Source organism: Salmo salar, chromosome 11 (assembly GCF_965601325.2).
Source record: "Salmo salar chromosome 11, fSalSal1, whole genome shotgun sequence".
NCBI classification, from domain to species: Eukaryota; Metazoa; Chordata; class Actinopteri; order Salmoniformes; family Salmonidae; genus Salmo; species Salmo salar.
Genome location: NC_138301.1, coordinates 105,790,433 through 105,805,398, shown reverse-complemented (window position 1 = coordinate 105,805,398; position 14,966 = coordinate 105,790,433). Strand labels below are relative to the sequence as shown.

The window sequence follows — 14,966 nt, the reverse complement described above, 5'->3', positions numbered from 1 at the left end:
CATAAATAAGAGAATGGGCTGGTGTGTGTGCGTGTTTGTGTACATAAGTGCATGTTTGTGTGTTACATTACATTTACATTTAAGTCATTTAGCAGACGCTCTTATCCAGAGCGACTTACAAAATGGTGCATTCACCTTATGATATCCAGTGGAACAACCACTTTACAATAGTGCATCTAAATCTTTTAAGGGGGGGGGGGGGGTTAGAAGGATTACTTTATCCTATCCTAGGTATTCCTTAAAGAGGTGGGGTTTCAGGTGTCTCCGGAAGGTGGTGATTGACTCCGCTGTCCTGGCGTCGTGAGGGAGCTTGTTCCACCATTGGGGTGCCAGAGCAGCGAACAGTTTTGACTGGGCTGAGCGGGAACTGTGCTTCCTCAGAGGTAGGGGGGCCAGCAGGCCAGTGGTGGATGAACGCAGTGCCCTTGTTTGGGTGTAGGGCCTGATCAGAGCCTGAAGGTATGGAGGTGCCGTTCCCTTCACAGCTCCGTAGGCAATCACCATGGTCTTGTAGCGGATGCGAGCTTCAACTGGAAGCCAGTGGAGAGAGCGGAGGAGCGGGGTGACGTGAGAGAACTTGGGAAGGTTGAACACCAGACGGGCTGCGGCGTTCTGGATGAGTTGTAGGGGTTTAATGGCACAGGCAGGGAGCCCAGCCAACAGCGAGTTGCAGTAATCCAGACGGGAGATGACAAGTGCCTGGATTAGGACCTGCGCCGCTTCCTGTGTGAGGCAGGGTCGTACTTTGCGAATGTTGTAGAGCATGAACCTACAGGATCGGGTCACCGCCTTGATGTTAGTGGAGAACGACAGGGTGTTGTCCAGGATCACGCCAAGGTTCTTAGCACTCTGGGAGGAGGACACAAGGGAGTTGTCAACCGTGATGGCGAGATCATGGAACGGGCAGTCCTTCCCCGGGAGGAAGAGTGTGTGTGTTCACTCGTGTATGAAAAAGAAACCAAAGTATTTTTCAATTTTTCAGTTATTCTGATCATTGATAAAACAGACTGTGTCTGTGTTTTAACATGCTTACTGAAACATATACAGTACCAGTCAAAAGTTTGGACACACCTACTCATTCTAGGGATTTTCTTTATTTTTAATATTTTCTATATTGTAGAATAATAGTGAAGATATCAAAACTATAAAATAACACATATGGAATCATGTAGTAACCAAAAAAGTGAGATTATTTTAGATTATTCAAAGTAGCCACCCTTTTCCTTGATGACAGCTTTGCACACTCTTGGCATTCTCTCAACCAGCTTCATGAGGTAGTCACCTGGAATGCATTTAAATTAACAGGTGTGCCATGTTAAAAGTTAATTTGTGGAAAGTATTTAAAAAAAAAAATTATTTATGTTATTTCACCTTTATTTAACCAGGTAGGCAAGTTGAGAACAAGTTCTCATTTACAACTGCGACCTGGCCAAGATAAAGCAAAGCAGTTCGACACATATAACAACACAGAGTTACACATGGAATAAAACAAACATACAGTCAATAATACAGTAGAAAAATAAGTCTATATACAATGTGAGCAAATGAGGTGAGATAAGGGAGGTAAAGGCAATAAATAGGCCATGGTGGTGAAGTAAATACAATATAGCAATTAAAACACTGGAATGGTAGATTTGACAGTAGATGAGTGTGCAAAGTAGAAATACTGGGGTGCAAAGGAGCAAAATAAATAAATACAGTAGGGGAAGAGGTAGTTGTTTGGGCTATTTATAGATGGGCTATGTACAGGTGCAGTGATCTGTGAGCTGCTCTGACAGCTGGTGCTTAAAGCTAGTGAGGGAGATAAGTGTTTCCAGTTTCAGAGATTTTTGTAGTTCGTTCCAGTCATTGGCAGCAGAGAACTGGAAGGAGAGGCGGTCAAAGGAGGAATTGGATTTGTGGGTGACAAGTGAGATATACCTGCTGGAACGTGTGCTACGGGTGGGTGCAGCTATGGTGACCAGCGAGCAGAGATAAGGCGGGACTTTACCTAGCAGGGTTTGGCGACGAGTGTGAAGCGAGGGCCAGCCAACGAGAGCGTATTTCCTTAATACGTTTGAGCCAATCAATTGTGTTGTGACAAGGTAGTGGTGGTATACAGAAAATAGCCCTATTTGGTAAAAGACCAAGTCCATATTATGGCAAGAACAGCTCAAATAAGCAAAGAGAAATGACAGTCCATCATTACCTTAAGACATGGTCTGTCAATCTGGAAAATTTCAAGAACTTTGAACGTTTCTTCAAGTGCAGTCACAAAAACCATCAAGCGCTATGATGAAACTGGCTCTCCTGAGGACCGCCACAGGAAAGGAAGACCCAGAGTTACCTCTGCTGCAGGGGATAAGATCATTAGATTTAGCTGCACCTTAGATTGCAGCCCAAATAAATGCTTCACAGAGTTCAAGTAACAGACACATCTCAACATCAACTGTTCAGAAGAGACTGCGTGAATCAGGCCCTTCATGGTCGAATTGCTGCAAAGAAGCCACTACTAAAGGACACCAATAAGAAGAAGAGACTTGCTTGGGCCAAGAAACACAAGAAATGGACATTAGACCGGTGGAAATTTGTCCTTTGGTCTGATGAGTCCACATTTGAGGTTTTTTTCCCAACCGCTGTTTCTTTGTGAGATGCAGAGTAGGTGAACGGATGATCTCTGCATGTGTGGTTCCCACTGTGAAGCATGGAGGAGGAGGTGTGATGATGTGGGGGTGCTTTGCTGGTGGCACTGTCTGTGATTTATTTAGAATTCAAGGCACACTTAACTAGTATGGCTACCACAGCATTCTGCAGCGATTAATGGGACTATCATTTGTTTTTCAACAGGACAATGACCCAAAACACACCTCCAAGCTGTGTAAGGGCTATTTGACCAAGGATAGTGATCGTGTGCTGTATCAGATGACCTGGCCTCCACAATCACCCAACCTCAACCCAACTGAGATGGTTTGGGATGAGTTGGACCGCAGAGTGAAGGAAAAGCAGCCAACAAGTGCTCAGCATATGTGGTAACTCCTTCAAGACTGTTGGAAAAGCATTCCTCATGAAGCTGGTTGAGAGAATGCCAAGAGTGTGCAAAGCTGTCATCAAGGCAAAGGGTGGCTACTTTGAATAATCTCAAATATAAAATATATTTGTTTAACACTTTTTTTGGTTACCACATGATTCCATATGTGTTATTTCATAGTTTTGATGTCTTCACTATTATTCTACAATGTAGAAAATAGTAAAAATAAAGAAAAACCCTGGAATGAGTAGGTGTGTCCAAACTTTTGACTGGTAATGTAAATGCATAATATGTCCTGAACTGAGCATGTTTAAGTCTGGTGTTACCTCCTATTTCAGTAAATGCAGGCCAGAAAGAGGAAGTTGGCTTAGATAAGGCTCTTTCAATGGCATCGTCTGTGTTTTCTGCATCTAACCCTAACTTCCTATTTTACTGAATACTACCAGCTAAAAGAGGGATGATACATCTCTGTCTCTCCATCTTACATTACTATGTCCATCCATCACCACTGTGAGAAAGCCTATGAACATTTTGACTAAGGTATTGGTAATGTGCATGCTCAAAGAACTATATTGTGAGGTTATATGGGAGTACATGGCATGCGTTAGTCAGTGAATGTGTCTGTCTGTCTGAATCTGGCACACTGCCCACAGTGGCAGGAAGAACAGCTGTCCCTCTGCAACGGCACTGTGTGTGATTCAGCCCATGACTGTGTGTTTGTGTGTGTGTGTGTGTGTGTGTGTGTGTGTGTGTGTGTGTGTGTGTGTGTGTGTGTGTGTGTGTGTGTGTGTGTGTGTGTGTGTGTGTGTGTGTGTGTGTGGACCGGAACGAGAAAGGAACTGACCCTCACTCCATCACTGCTGCTATTATGTGGAGCTGAACTGCACACTGTGGTTCCTCTTCCATACGTGCAGCTGGCTCTGAGGCCGAGGCAGAAACACTGCCCACACTAGCGTTTATAGCAGTCTGAACTGGTACCCCTACCCTGTCTGCTCAGAGAGGAAGAGACACTGGCCTCCCTCACTTCCTCACTATACCCGCTATTGTGCTTCGAAATGAATCCTGGTGCCCCTGAAACGGCTGCACCGCCCACACACACACTCTCTCTCACACACACACTCACCCAGATAGGCTCTATGTATTACCACACATTCTTTCATCATGAATCTCAGATCTGGCCACCCCATGCACAGTGACTGTTAAAGACATTGGTTTAATTTAACTTATGCTTTGCTGTAAAGGTCTGAAACAACACCAACTGCAACAGCATCTGTCCTCTTGCATACCATTTTCTGCATGACATTGATGACTGAGAGGGCAATGGTTACAGTTGCTGTCTACCACATTCTAGGCAGTCAGACACCTTGCTCCAGTCAGGCCCTGTTGTTACTCTGTATCTAGTCTCTACCAGCACTGGCCTTGACAACGACTGATGGTTCTGTCTCTAGTCTCTAGCAGCACTGGCCTTTACACAGCCTGATGGCTCTGTCTCTAGCAGCACTGGCCTCTACACCGCCTGTTGCTTTGTCACATCTGCTCTATGTGCTCTGTACCTCATGACTTAAATAGAATTGTGCATTGCCCTGGAACCACATGCCAATATGCTAACTGTGCCTGGTGATACAAGCCAATATGCTAACTGTGCCTGGTGATACAAGCCAATATGCTAACTGTGCCTGGTGATACAAGCCAATATGCTAACTGTGCCTGGTGATACAAGCCAATATGCTAACTGTGCCTGGTGATTCAAGCCAATATGCTAACTGTGCCTGATGATTCAAGCCAATATGCTACCTGTGCCTGATGATACAAGCCAATATGCTAACTGTGCCTGATGATACAAGCCAATATGCTAACTGTGCCTGGTGATACAAGCCAATATGCTAACTGTGCCTGGTGATACAAGCCAATATGCTAACTGTGCCTGGTGATACAAGCCAATATGCTAAGTGTGCCTGGTGATACAAGCCAATATGCTAACTGTACCTGGTGATACAAGCCAATATGCTAACTGTGCCTGGTGATACAAGCCAATATGCTAACTGTGCCTGGTGATACAAGCCAGTATGCTAACTGTACCTGGTGATACAAGCCAATATGCTAACTGTGCCTGGTGATACAAGCCAATATGCTAACTGTGCCTGGTGATACAAGCCAATATGCTAACTGTACCTGGTGATACAAGCCAATATGCTAACTGTACCTGGTGATACAAGCCAATATGCTAACTGTGCCTGGTGATACAAGCCAAAATGCTAACTGTGCCTGATGATACAAGCTGATTTTGCTCCTTTCCGTGTGTAGGCTACATCTGTGTGTTTGCGTGAGTCTTGCATCATGCTTTAAACACTGAACAAAAATATAAACGCAACATGCAACAATTTCAAAGAATTTACTGAGTTACAGTTCATATAAGGAAATCAGTTAATTGAAATGAATTAATTAGGCTCTAATCTATGGATTTCACTGGGAATACAGATATGGATAAGTTGGTCAGAGATAGCTTAAAAAAATGGTAGGGGTGTGGATAAAAAAAACAGTCCGTATCTGGTGTGCCCACCATTTGCATCATGCAGTGTGACACATCTCCTTCACATAGAGTTGATCAGGATGGTGATTGTGGGCTGTGGAATGTTATCCCACCGCTCTTTAATGGCTGATGCGAAGTTGCTGGATATTGGCGGGAATTGGAACATGTCGATCCAGTGCATCCCACACATGCTCAATGGGTGACATGTCTGGTGAGTATGCAGGCCATGGAAGAACTGGGACATTTTCAGCTTGAAGGAATTGTGTACAGATCCTTGCAACACCTGCCGTGCATTATCATGCTGAAACATGATGGTGTGGATGAATGGCACAACAATGGGCCTCAGGATCTTGTCATGGTATGTCTGTGCATTCAAATTGCCATTGATAAAATGCAATTGTGTTTGTTGTCCGTTGCTAGCGCATAGCATAACCCCACCGCCACCATGGGGCACTCTGTTCACAATGTTGACATCAGCAAACCGCCCGCCCACACAACGCCATACACACTGTCTGCCATCTGCGGGACGACAAGCATCCTGGTCTCAGATGATCCCGCAGGTGAAGAAGCTGGAAGTGGAGGTCCTGGGCTGGGGTGTTTACACGTGATGTGCGGTTGTGAGGCCGGTTGGACGTACTGCCAAATTTTCTAAAACAGTGTTGGAGGCGGCTTATGTTAGAGAAATTAACATTAAATTCTCTGGCAATAGCTCTGGTGGACATTCCTGCAGTCAGAATGCCAACTGCACGCTCCACAACTGCACATTTTAGAGTGGCCTTTTATTGTCCCCAGCAGAAGGTGCATCTGTGTAATGATCATGCTGTTTAATCAGCTTCTTGATACGCCACACCTGTCAGGTGGATGGATTATCTTGGCAAAGGAGAAATGCTCACTAACCGGGATATAAACAAATGTGTGCACAACATTTTAGAGAAATAAGCTTTTTGTGCGTATGGAACGTTTCTGGGATCTTTTATTTAAAGTTATGAAACATGGGGCCAACGCTTCACATGTTGCATTTATATTTTTGTTCAGTATAGTTCAACCATCAGAGTATCACCTCGCCACGAGTGTCACTTTAATGGAGTGGAGTGTGAGAAGGAGACTGTAACCCAAGCACATTGATTTAGTTTAAATCAATGGCAAGTGGCTTTGTAAGGTATGATAATGTAGTGAATAGACACATATGCTAGTTCCCTGGGATCTCAAATCAAGTAAAAAAAAAAATGGTCACATGCTTGGTAAACAACAGGTATGGACTAACAGTGAAATGCTTACTTACAGGCCTTCCCAACAATGCAGAGAGGAAGAAAATAGAGAAATAATAGAAAGTAAAACATGTAATAGAAGTAATAATACATACACAATAAGTAACGGGCTCCTGAGTGTGTGTGTGTGTGTGTGTGTGTGTGTGTGTGTGTGTGTGTGTGTGTGTGTGTGTGTGTGTGTGTGTGTGTGTGTGTGTGTGTGTGTGTTGTATTTAGGATAATTCTGGGAAGTGGTGATAATGAGGAAAGGAGAGTATCGGTGCTAGTGCCCTGTGCTGCTCAGTGTTTCTGATCCTGACCCAGCTGTGCAGCCCTCCACCTTGGTCTGTGAGGTACATCCTGTCTGTATGTTTCCTATGTGTGGCAGCTGTCTGAGACGAGCCTCTCAGGGACACACAGGCAGGACCGATCTACCAGTGCTACAGCTAAGCGCTTCTAATTAGTAACTCTGTTTTTTTGTTATGCTCTTTTTACCGTCAACGCCTTTAAAATGAAAATGCAGCCAGTTGCACAGTGACTCTTTCCACCCTTATTGACTGTAATAGAATGGACATGAAGTGCTTTTCCCACATGGCTAGAGCAGTAATGATTTTCACTGTGTTGTATGTATCAGCCGATTAATGTGATATTGTGTGTTGAGGTCTTTTTTTTTCTTGTTTTCTGCCTTTTTGACCAGACTTTGCTCAGGATGGGGAAGTAGTGATGTCGTGGGAGTGTATTGAGTTAGATCTTCTTTCAGCACCACTGAATGTCACTGAGGGCACTTCTCCTATAATGGGAATTGGAATAACGAGAATAGGTGTGTGTTTGTGTGTCTTGTTCAGTCAGTGTATGTATGATATAACTGGTTGATTAACAACATTGACGACAGCAAACTCCACACACCCACTGCCTACGGTATTTCTGACTAGTGGGTTATTTACAGAGTGCAAATCTGTGATGAGCAAGCGAACCTCCCTACTGTGAATTTATTCAAATATTCAGCAGATGTTTTATTATCATAATCCTAATGGACTTTAAGACTTAATTTAGCTGAAATGACAAACACATAAACCTATACAGGTCAAAACGTGTTGTTCCCAGTTACACAAATGTAGTAGTATAGTAGTATGTAGTATAGTAGTATGTAGTATAGTGGTATAATAGTGTAGTAGTATAGTAGTATTGTAGTATAGTAGTATGTAGTACCTTTATTTGGCTCATTTTCTACTTCTCACTATCTTTTTAATACTCCTCCTTGCCTCTCTTTCTATTTCCCCATGAACATTTCTCATCTCTCTAGCACCTCTGCCACTCTCCCCTTTCCTTCCTTCCTTCCCTCCCATCACTCTCGCTCTCCTATGTCTCTCCTCTCTAGTCCTGCTCATTGTGCAGTCAGGCCCTGTGTGGCAGAGCAGAGCTGGGCCGGCCAGAGCCCAGGGACAGAAATCTGAGGGTGACTCCACTCCAGAGAGGGCTGAGCTCCCATTAAGAGCATGGCCACAGAGGACAGGTGACAAAGGAGAGCACAATCCGATTAGAGGATCCACCCAGTGGCTTCCACTGCGATCTGCCATCCTAGCATCCTCTGCTCTGTCCACCAGGCTCCCTCAGTCACACAGACACAGTGCTCACTGGGAGAGATAGAGACACAGTCTGGCTAGGCCTAGTAACGCAAAATGGCTCTAACTGAGGGAGATGGTGTAGTTCTGCTGACTCATGTTTCAGTGGAGAGGATAATCTGCCTCGTAACCTCAGAAAAATGTGATCCATGTTGATGAGGTATCACTGACTGGACAAATTCATTATTTCTCTTGAGACGCCACTGAAATCAATTAACTATTGTATTTGCCATATTATATATGTCTGGTTGTAATTTTCGCCCTTATTGGTCAGTTAAAATATATCAGTTTGGCACGGCACAGTGTGGGAGCACCATGGTAAATATCCTCTCTCGTGGAGCACAGTAGACCTAAACATAGATTGAGTAGCCTTTTCAGATCGTCTTTCTGCCTCAGGTTGTTGTCAGATAGGCTCCTGTCCACGTTGTGTTATGTAAAGACAGTTGGTTAACTGTTGAGAGGCAATTTTCTGCAGCGGCCCTATGGAGAGGAGTTGCTTTTGGCATGGAAATATCATTTGGCATGCAAAGAGGGCAGCAGTGTAAGCTGGAGTTGCAATCCTTGGTGACACACAGCTTTAGTACATCTGAGGCAGACGGGATCTGTTAGCCCCGTGGCTCTCCTAGCATCCTGCGCCACAGATGTGTAACACTGCTGCTCTCACTATTATTTCCATCATATACAGTTGAAGTCGGAAGTTTACATACACCTTAGCAAAATACATTTAAACTCAGTTTTTCACAATTCCTGACATTTAATCCTAGAAAAATTCCCTGTCTTAAGTCAGTTAGGATCACCACTTTATTTTAAGAATGTGAAATGTCAGAATAATAGTAGATAATGATTTATTTCAGCTTTTATTTCTTTCATCACATTCCCAGTGGTTCAGAAGTTTACATACACTCAATTAGTATTTGGTAGCATTGCCTTTAAATAGTTTAACTTGGGTCAAACATTTAGGGTAGCCTTCCACAAGCTTCCCACAATAAGTTGGGTGAATTTTGGCCCATTCCTCCTGACAGAGCTGGTGTAACTTAGTCAGGTTTGTAGGCCTCCTTGCTCGCACACACTTTTTCAGTTATGCCCACAAATTTTCTATAGGATTGAGGTCAGGGCATTTTGATGGCCACTCCAATACTTTGACTTTGTTGTCCTTAAGCCATTTTGCCACAACTTTGGAAGTATGCTTGGGGTCATTGTCCATTTGGAAGACCCATTTGCGACCAAGCTTTAACTTCCTGACTGATGTCTTGAGATGTTGCTTCAATATATCCACATAATTGTCCTCCTCATGATGCCATCTATTTTGTGAAGTGCACCAGTCCCTCCTGCAGCAAAGCACCCCCACAACATGATGCTGCCACCGCCGTGCTTCATGGTTGGGATGGTGTTCTTTGGCTCGCAAGCCTCCCCCTTTTTCCTCCAAACATAACAATGGTCATTATGGCCAAACAGTTCTATTTTTGTTTCATCAGACCAGAGGACATTTCTCCAAAAAGTACGATCTTCGTCCCCATGTGCAGTTGCAAATCGTAGTCTGGCTTTTTTATGGCGCTTTTGGAGCAGTGGCTTCTTCCTTGCTGAGCGGCCTTTCAGGTTATGTCGATATAGGACTTGTTTTACTGTGGATATAGATACTTTTGTACCTGTTTCCTCCAGCATCTTCACAATGTCCTTTGCTGTTGTTCTGGGATTGATTTGCACTTTTCGCACCAAAGTACATTCATGTCTCCTTCCTGAGCTGTATGACGGCTGCGTTGTCCCATGGTGTTTATACTTGTGTACTATTGTTTGTACAGATGAACGTGGTACCTTCAGGCGTTTGGAAATTGCTCCCAAGGATGAACCAGACTTGTGGAGGTCTACAATTTTTTTTTCTGAGGTCTTGGCTGATTTCTTTTGATTTTCCCATGATGTCAAGCAAAGACACACTGAGTTTGAAGGTAGGCCTTGAAATACATCCACAGGTACACCTCCAATTGACTCAAATTATGTCAATTAGCCTATCAGAAGCTTCTAAAGCCATGACATCATTTTCTGGAATTTTCCAAGCTGTTTAAAGGCACAGTCAACTTAGTGAATGTAACCTTCTGACCCACTGGAATTGTGATACAGTGAATTATAAGTGAAATAATATGTCTGTAAACAATTGTTGGAAAAATTACTTGTGTCATGCACAAAGTAGATATCCTAAACAACTTGCCAAAACTATAGTTTATTAACAAGAAATTTGTGGAGTGGTTGAAAAACGAGTTTTAATGACTCCAACCTAAGTGTATGTAAACTTCCAACTTCAACTGTAAGTCATTTAGGGCTTCAATGTTTTGGGATCTCCACTTATTAAACCGGCAAAGGACAAATATGTAACAGCTCCTTTACATTTAAGATATCTATTAAAGACATCAAGTGGTTCTGTACTTACAGCCTTGATTCGTCTAATCAGATGCCTCATACTATAGTAACTCATTTTAGTTGGATAGATCTGTTCTCTGTGGCCAGGGGCTGGTGTAGGAATGGACAGTGATGTGGAGCAGTTTGATTCTGCAGGAAATACAAGTGGGCCTGATCGATCACAGAGATTAGCTGCTCTGCCTCACCTCTTCTCCTCTGATCCCCTCTCCTTCTCTCCTCCCACTCAGCGGAAGAATGTGTGCCACACATGTCCCTGCTGACTGACAGAGAGCCTCTCATATTTAAAAAGAGTCCCAGACACCCACAGGTTTTTATAGCTCCATACTGTGACGGTACTATGAGTCCTCACTAGATGAACAAATATAGACGCCTACACGCTCTGACGCCAATTGCTAGTTCCCATCATTTGGGTCAAAACAGCATATTTAAAGAGCAACATTTTTAACATGTTCTATGAAAAGGTTTTCTTTTTTAGAGCGCCTGAGTGCTTCAACACACTTCAACACCAGCTAGAACAGGAATATTTCTGTCACTGACACACACACATCTGATAATTATATTATTGTAGGTATAGAAACATCTACCTACCGTCCACAAACTATTAAAGGCTGAGGGGAAAGCTTTTTTCTGTTATGTTGTCAAATAATAGAGAAATGTTGGAGTCTACTTTATCCTAAAATACAGGCTGGTACATCCATTAACCTTCATTTACTGACAAATATATGACTGTTGAGTTGAGATTGCTGCATTGAATAATTGTATGTCTGTTTAGAGTTAACACATTCATTTGGCTTAATTAACCTAATCAAAGTATACTCAAGTTAACAATACATTTGATCCTAAATTGAATGCCCCTTTGCAACTCTATTTTCTAATTACTACATTAGCATTCTGATATTATTACATCATCAATGATTTTGTAGTATTTGAGTAGCATTTCATGACAATTTAAGCACCATGGTTAGGTCCATTTTCCTGTTACACTGGCATTTGTCCCCATCATTGGCACTGTGACCTCAAAGCATCACTAGACTCTTGTACCCGTACGCCTTGTGTGCAATGCCACAGTGGTTGTGTATCATAGTCGCCCAACAAATCTGCTGTTTGCATCTGGGCTCAGTTACTCCCTGTCACATATATATTCATTCTCAGATTGGCAATGTTAATCTTCTGAAAACAATCTATGTTCTGTATTTTAGATACATTTGTCAGATGTGTCGCTGTCAAAGTGAGTCTATGATTGGAGAGCAGAGGGGCTTTCACACACACACACACACACACACACACACACACACACACACACACACACACACACACACACACACACACACACACACACACTATCCATGGGCACATCTGGCCAACCATGCAGATTAGCAGTCTCAGATGGATAACGTCACACCCTCTGCCAATCTGACCACGAACGCACAAAGACCGCGACCAAGTCAATAGCCCTGTTTATACCTGCCGTTAACATGCGTTCTTCATCCTGATATTGTCCTGATCTTGACCTGATCTTGTCTGTTTACACTTTTATAAGATCTGTTCACAGTCAGATCACAATGAGTCTTTTAATTGTCTACACTTGTCTAAAATGTGGCCAAAATCAGAATGTGGACAAGATAAGGACAAAGCCGCATGTTAGATCCAGGTATAAACAGGGCTTCTGTCATCAAATTTAGACAAGCACACGGCCTGCCGCACTCCTCAGGAAAGAGAATGAGGACTTCACCATGTCAAGTCTCAATGCATTCATCATCATATGGATTGAGATTGTCCGCTACTGACAACCACAGTGAAAACCACATATGATGAGGACTCATGTGGTGCAAAATAAATTAAATGGTCCGTCCTTTTAGTGCACTGGCTTATGTAAGCTGTCCCTCAACCCTCTCCTCTTCATCTCCCTCTTTATTCGCCCCTTCTCTTTCTCTACCAGACCTCACCATCCCTTGCATCCCCGACTCCAAAAAACACAACCCCCCTCACAGCCAAAATGAGAAGGAAAAAAATCTCCTGCATCCCTCCTTTTCTTTGCCACCTTGAAAACAACACCCTGATCCCGGCTCTGGTTCTCCATTCCATCATTGTCTGTGCACGTTACATGCAGTACCCTCTCAATCCTCTTTATCATCTATCATTTATCATGTATCCCCCACACAAAAACAGGCAGGGGCTGCAGACCTTTGTTTGTAAAAAAATAAAAAATAAAATAATAATATATATTTTTTAAATCCTATTTATCTTTTTGTTTCTGTATCACTATAGCTCCTCTCTATTCCTTTCTTTCATTTTCACTGTTTCTGGCGCTCTTTCTGCCTCTGCTCCCTCCCTTCCTCCCTTCCTCCACCTGGCCCACATCTCTGGGTCCTGCAGCCCAGAGCGCCCTACACTGCAAGGTCTGCAGTGGCTTCATGTCAATGTCAGAACACCATTTTTAAACGAGCCCACAACACCAGAGAGAGGGGGGAGAACGAGCGTGAAGATAGCAGAATGTTGCTTAGACATCCTTTCCTACCCCTGACAAAGCGTTCCTTCATTGTGTTGACACATCCTCTGCTCTCTCACTTTTGTACGGCAGAATGCTCTGAATCTCTGGTGGAACCGACTGGAAATAAGAGCATATGTATGCTCACATCGAGCCTTCTAGGTTGTCCTGATCAAGCCAATCACATTCATCATCACCAGACCACAGGACATAGGGAATTTGGAATGTGTGCATTCTGAAGGGTCTGAGTAGAGAAAGACAGGACTTACCTCCACATCTCAGCTCCGCTCCACCCTGCCTGGTCTCATTCTGTTCCTTTCTGTAGCCTCCCTCCCCCCTCTCCCCATGACAGCATTTTTCTGCTATCTATCCCCACGCTGATGCCTTTTCTCCTTCTTCTCCCTCTTCGGTTCCCCTTGTCTGCTCCCTTCTTCCCCTCTCCAAAAATAAAACTCCTCTCTGATCAGTGTGGCTAGGAGCGCAGCTCTTCCATCCCGTTGTTCAGTCAAAAGAGGCAGGTTGATTTGCTCAGTCCCTCACGCTCTCTCTCACGCCCATTCAAATCACACTAAAGCCAAACCCCTCCTTCTCCCCTCACACACACCACATCACCGATCTCTCTCCTCCCCCTCTCTCTCTCTCTTTCGCTCTGTCAAAGAGAGGCTGAGGCAGCAATAGACCGCAATAGGCAGGATGTGCTCTTCTCCCTCTCTCTCTCTCTCTCTCTCTCTCTATCTCTGAGTCTAATCTGTTTTCTAGATTAATGGTTGGATGATTAGGGCGACTAGATTAAGCGACCAATGACTAAGTGCATCTAGCCTGTCAGCCTCAATGTGCTATTCTAAGCAAATGTTTGTGTTTTGGGTGGAGGAAGGGTTGGGGGGCAAATTGTATTTTTTTAATTTTTATTATTTAACCTTCATTTAACTAGGCAAGTCAGTTAAGAACAATTTCTTAAGGAGCATATGTTTGCATGTTTGTGTGTGTTAAGGGGAGACCTAGTGTGTTTAGGAATGGAGTCCACACTAAACAATGAAATGGTTGCCCAACAATAACAGTACATTGTTTACTAGACTGACCATTAAGAGCACTACCATCACTGTTCACCTCCCCCTCCCATCCTATCCCCTCCCCATGCCTTTCCTTCCAGCAGGTGCTCTGCCACCTGACCTTGTCCTGCATGCATCTCCATAGATATTACCTTGTCTTCCTAAGCCCAGCCATGGCGTGCTCTGATTATGTCATCCTACCAAAGCACAGGCATCAGTCACAGACTGAACACGGGAGATGTTTATGAGAGGGGAGAATTATGCTGCGCTTTGTGAGCCTTTTACTGTGTCAAATTAAGGTGTTACCACTGAGGATTATGTGGCTTTCCATTTGTCTTCAATGTGTTGTGCCAGCACGGTCATTTTTCTCCTTTTTTTCAGATGGATTTTGTCACTATGGGGTAAGGAAAATCACAGCCTACAGTACTGTGTACCTCACTTTAGAATACAAGACTGGGCCCCTAATCCCAGAAGCTCCTCCTCTCATCACGCTCAAATGCATCCTCGTGTTGGAAACACAGGGCATAAAACAACATGTAATGTATGCTGCATGACTCATAACATTACAGGCATATCCAATATGTGCGTAATATAGTCACAAATATGTGTAT

General features: G+C 43.6%; 1 protein-coding gene across 5 annotated transcripts in view; it reads right to left on the bottom strand.

The window, feature by feature from the left end:
• LOC106563451 (signal-induced proliferation-associated protein 1) overlaps positions 1 to 13,903 on the bottom strand; it is a 42,490-nt gene extending 28,587 nt beyond the window's left edge. For 3 of the 5 annotated variants that reach the window (XR_006757681.2, XM_045690047.2, XM_045690049.2), the window contains exon 1: positions 13,576 to 13,901. The gene's annotated coding sequence lies outside the window, so the exon portion shown is untranslated. Of the gene's footprint in view, positions 1 to 13,575 lie in introns of all 5 variants that reach the window. The other 2 variants (XM_014129049.3, XM_045690048.2) reach the window with 2 other exon arrangements.
• Positions 13,904 to 14,966: the final 1,063 nt, after the last annotated feature.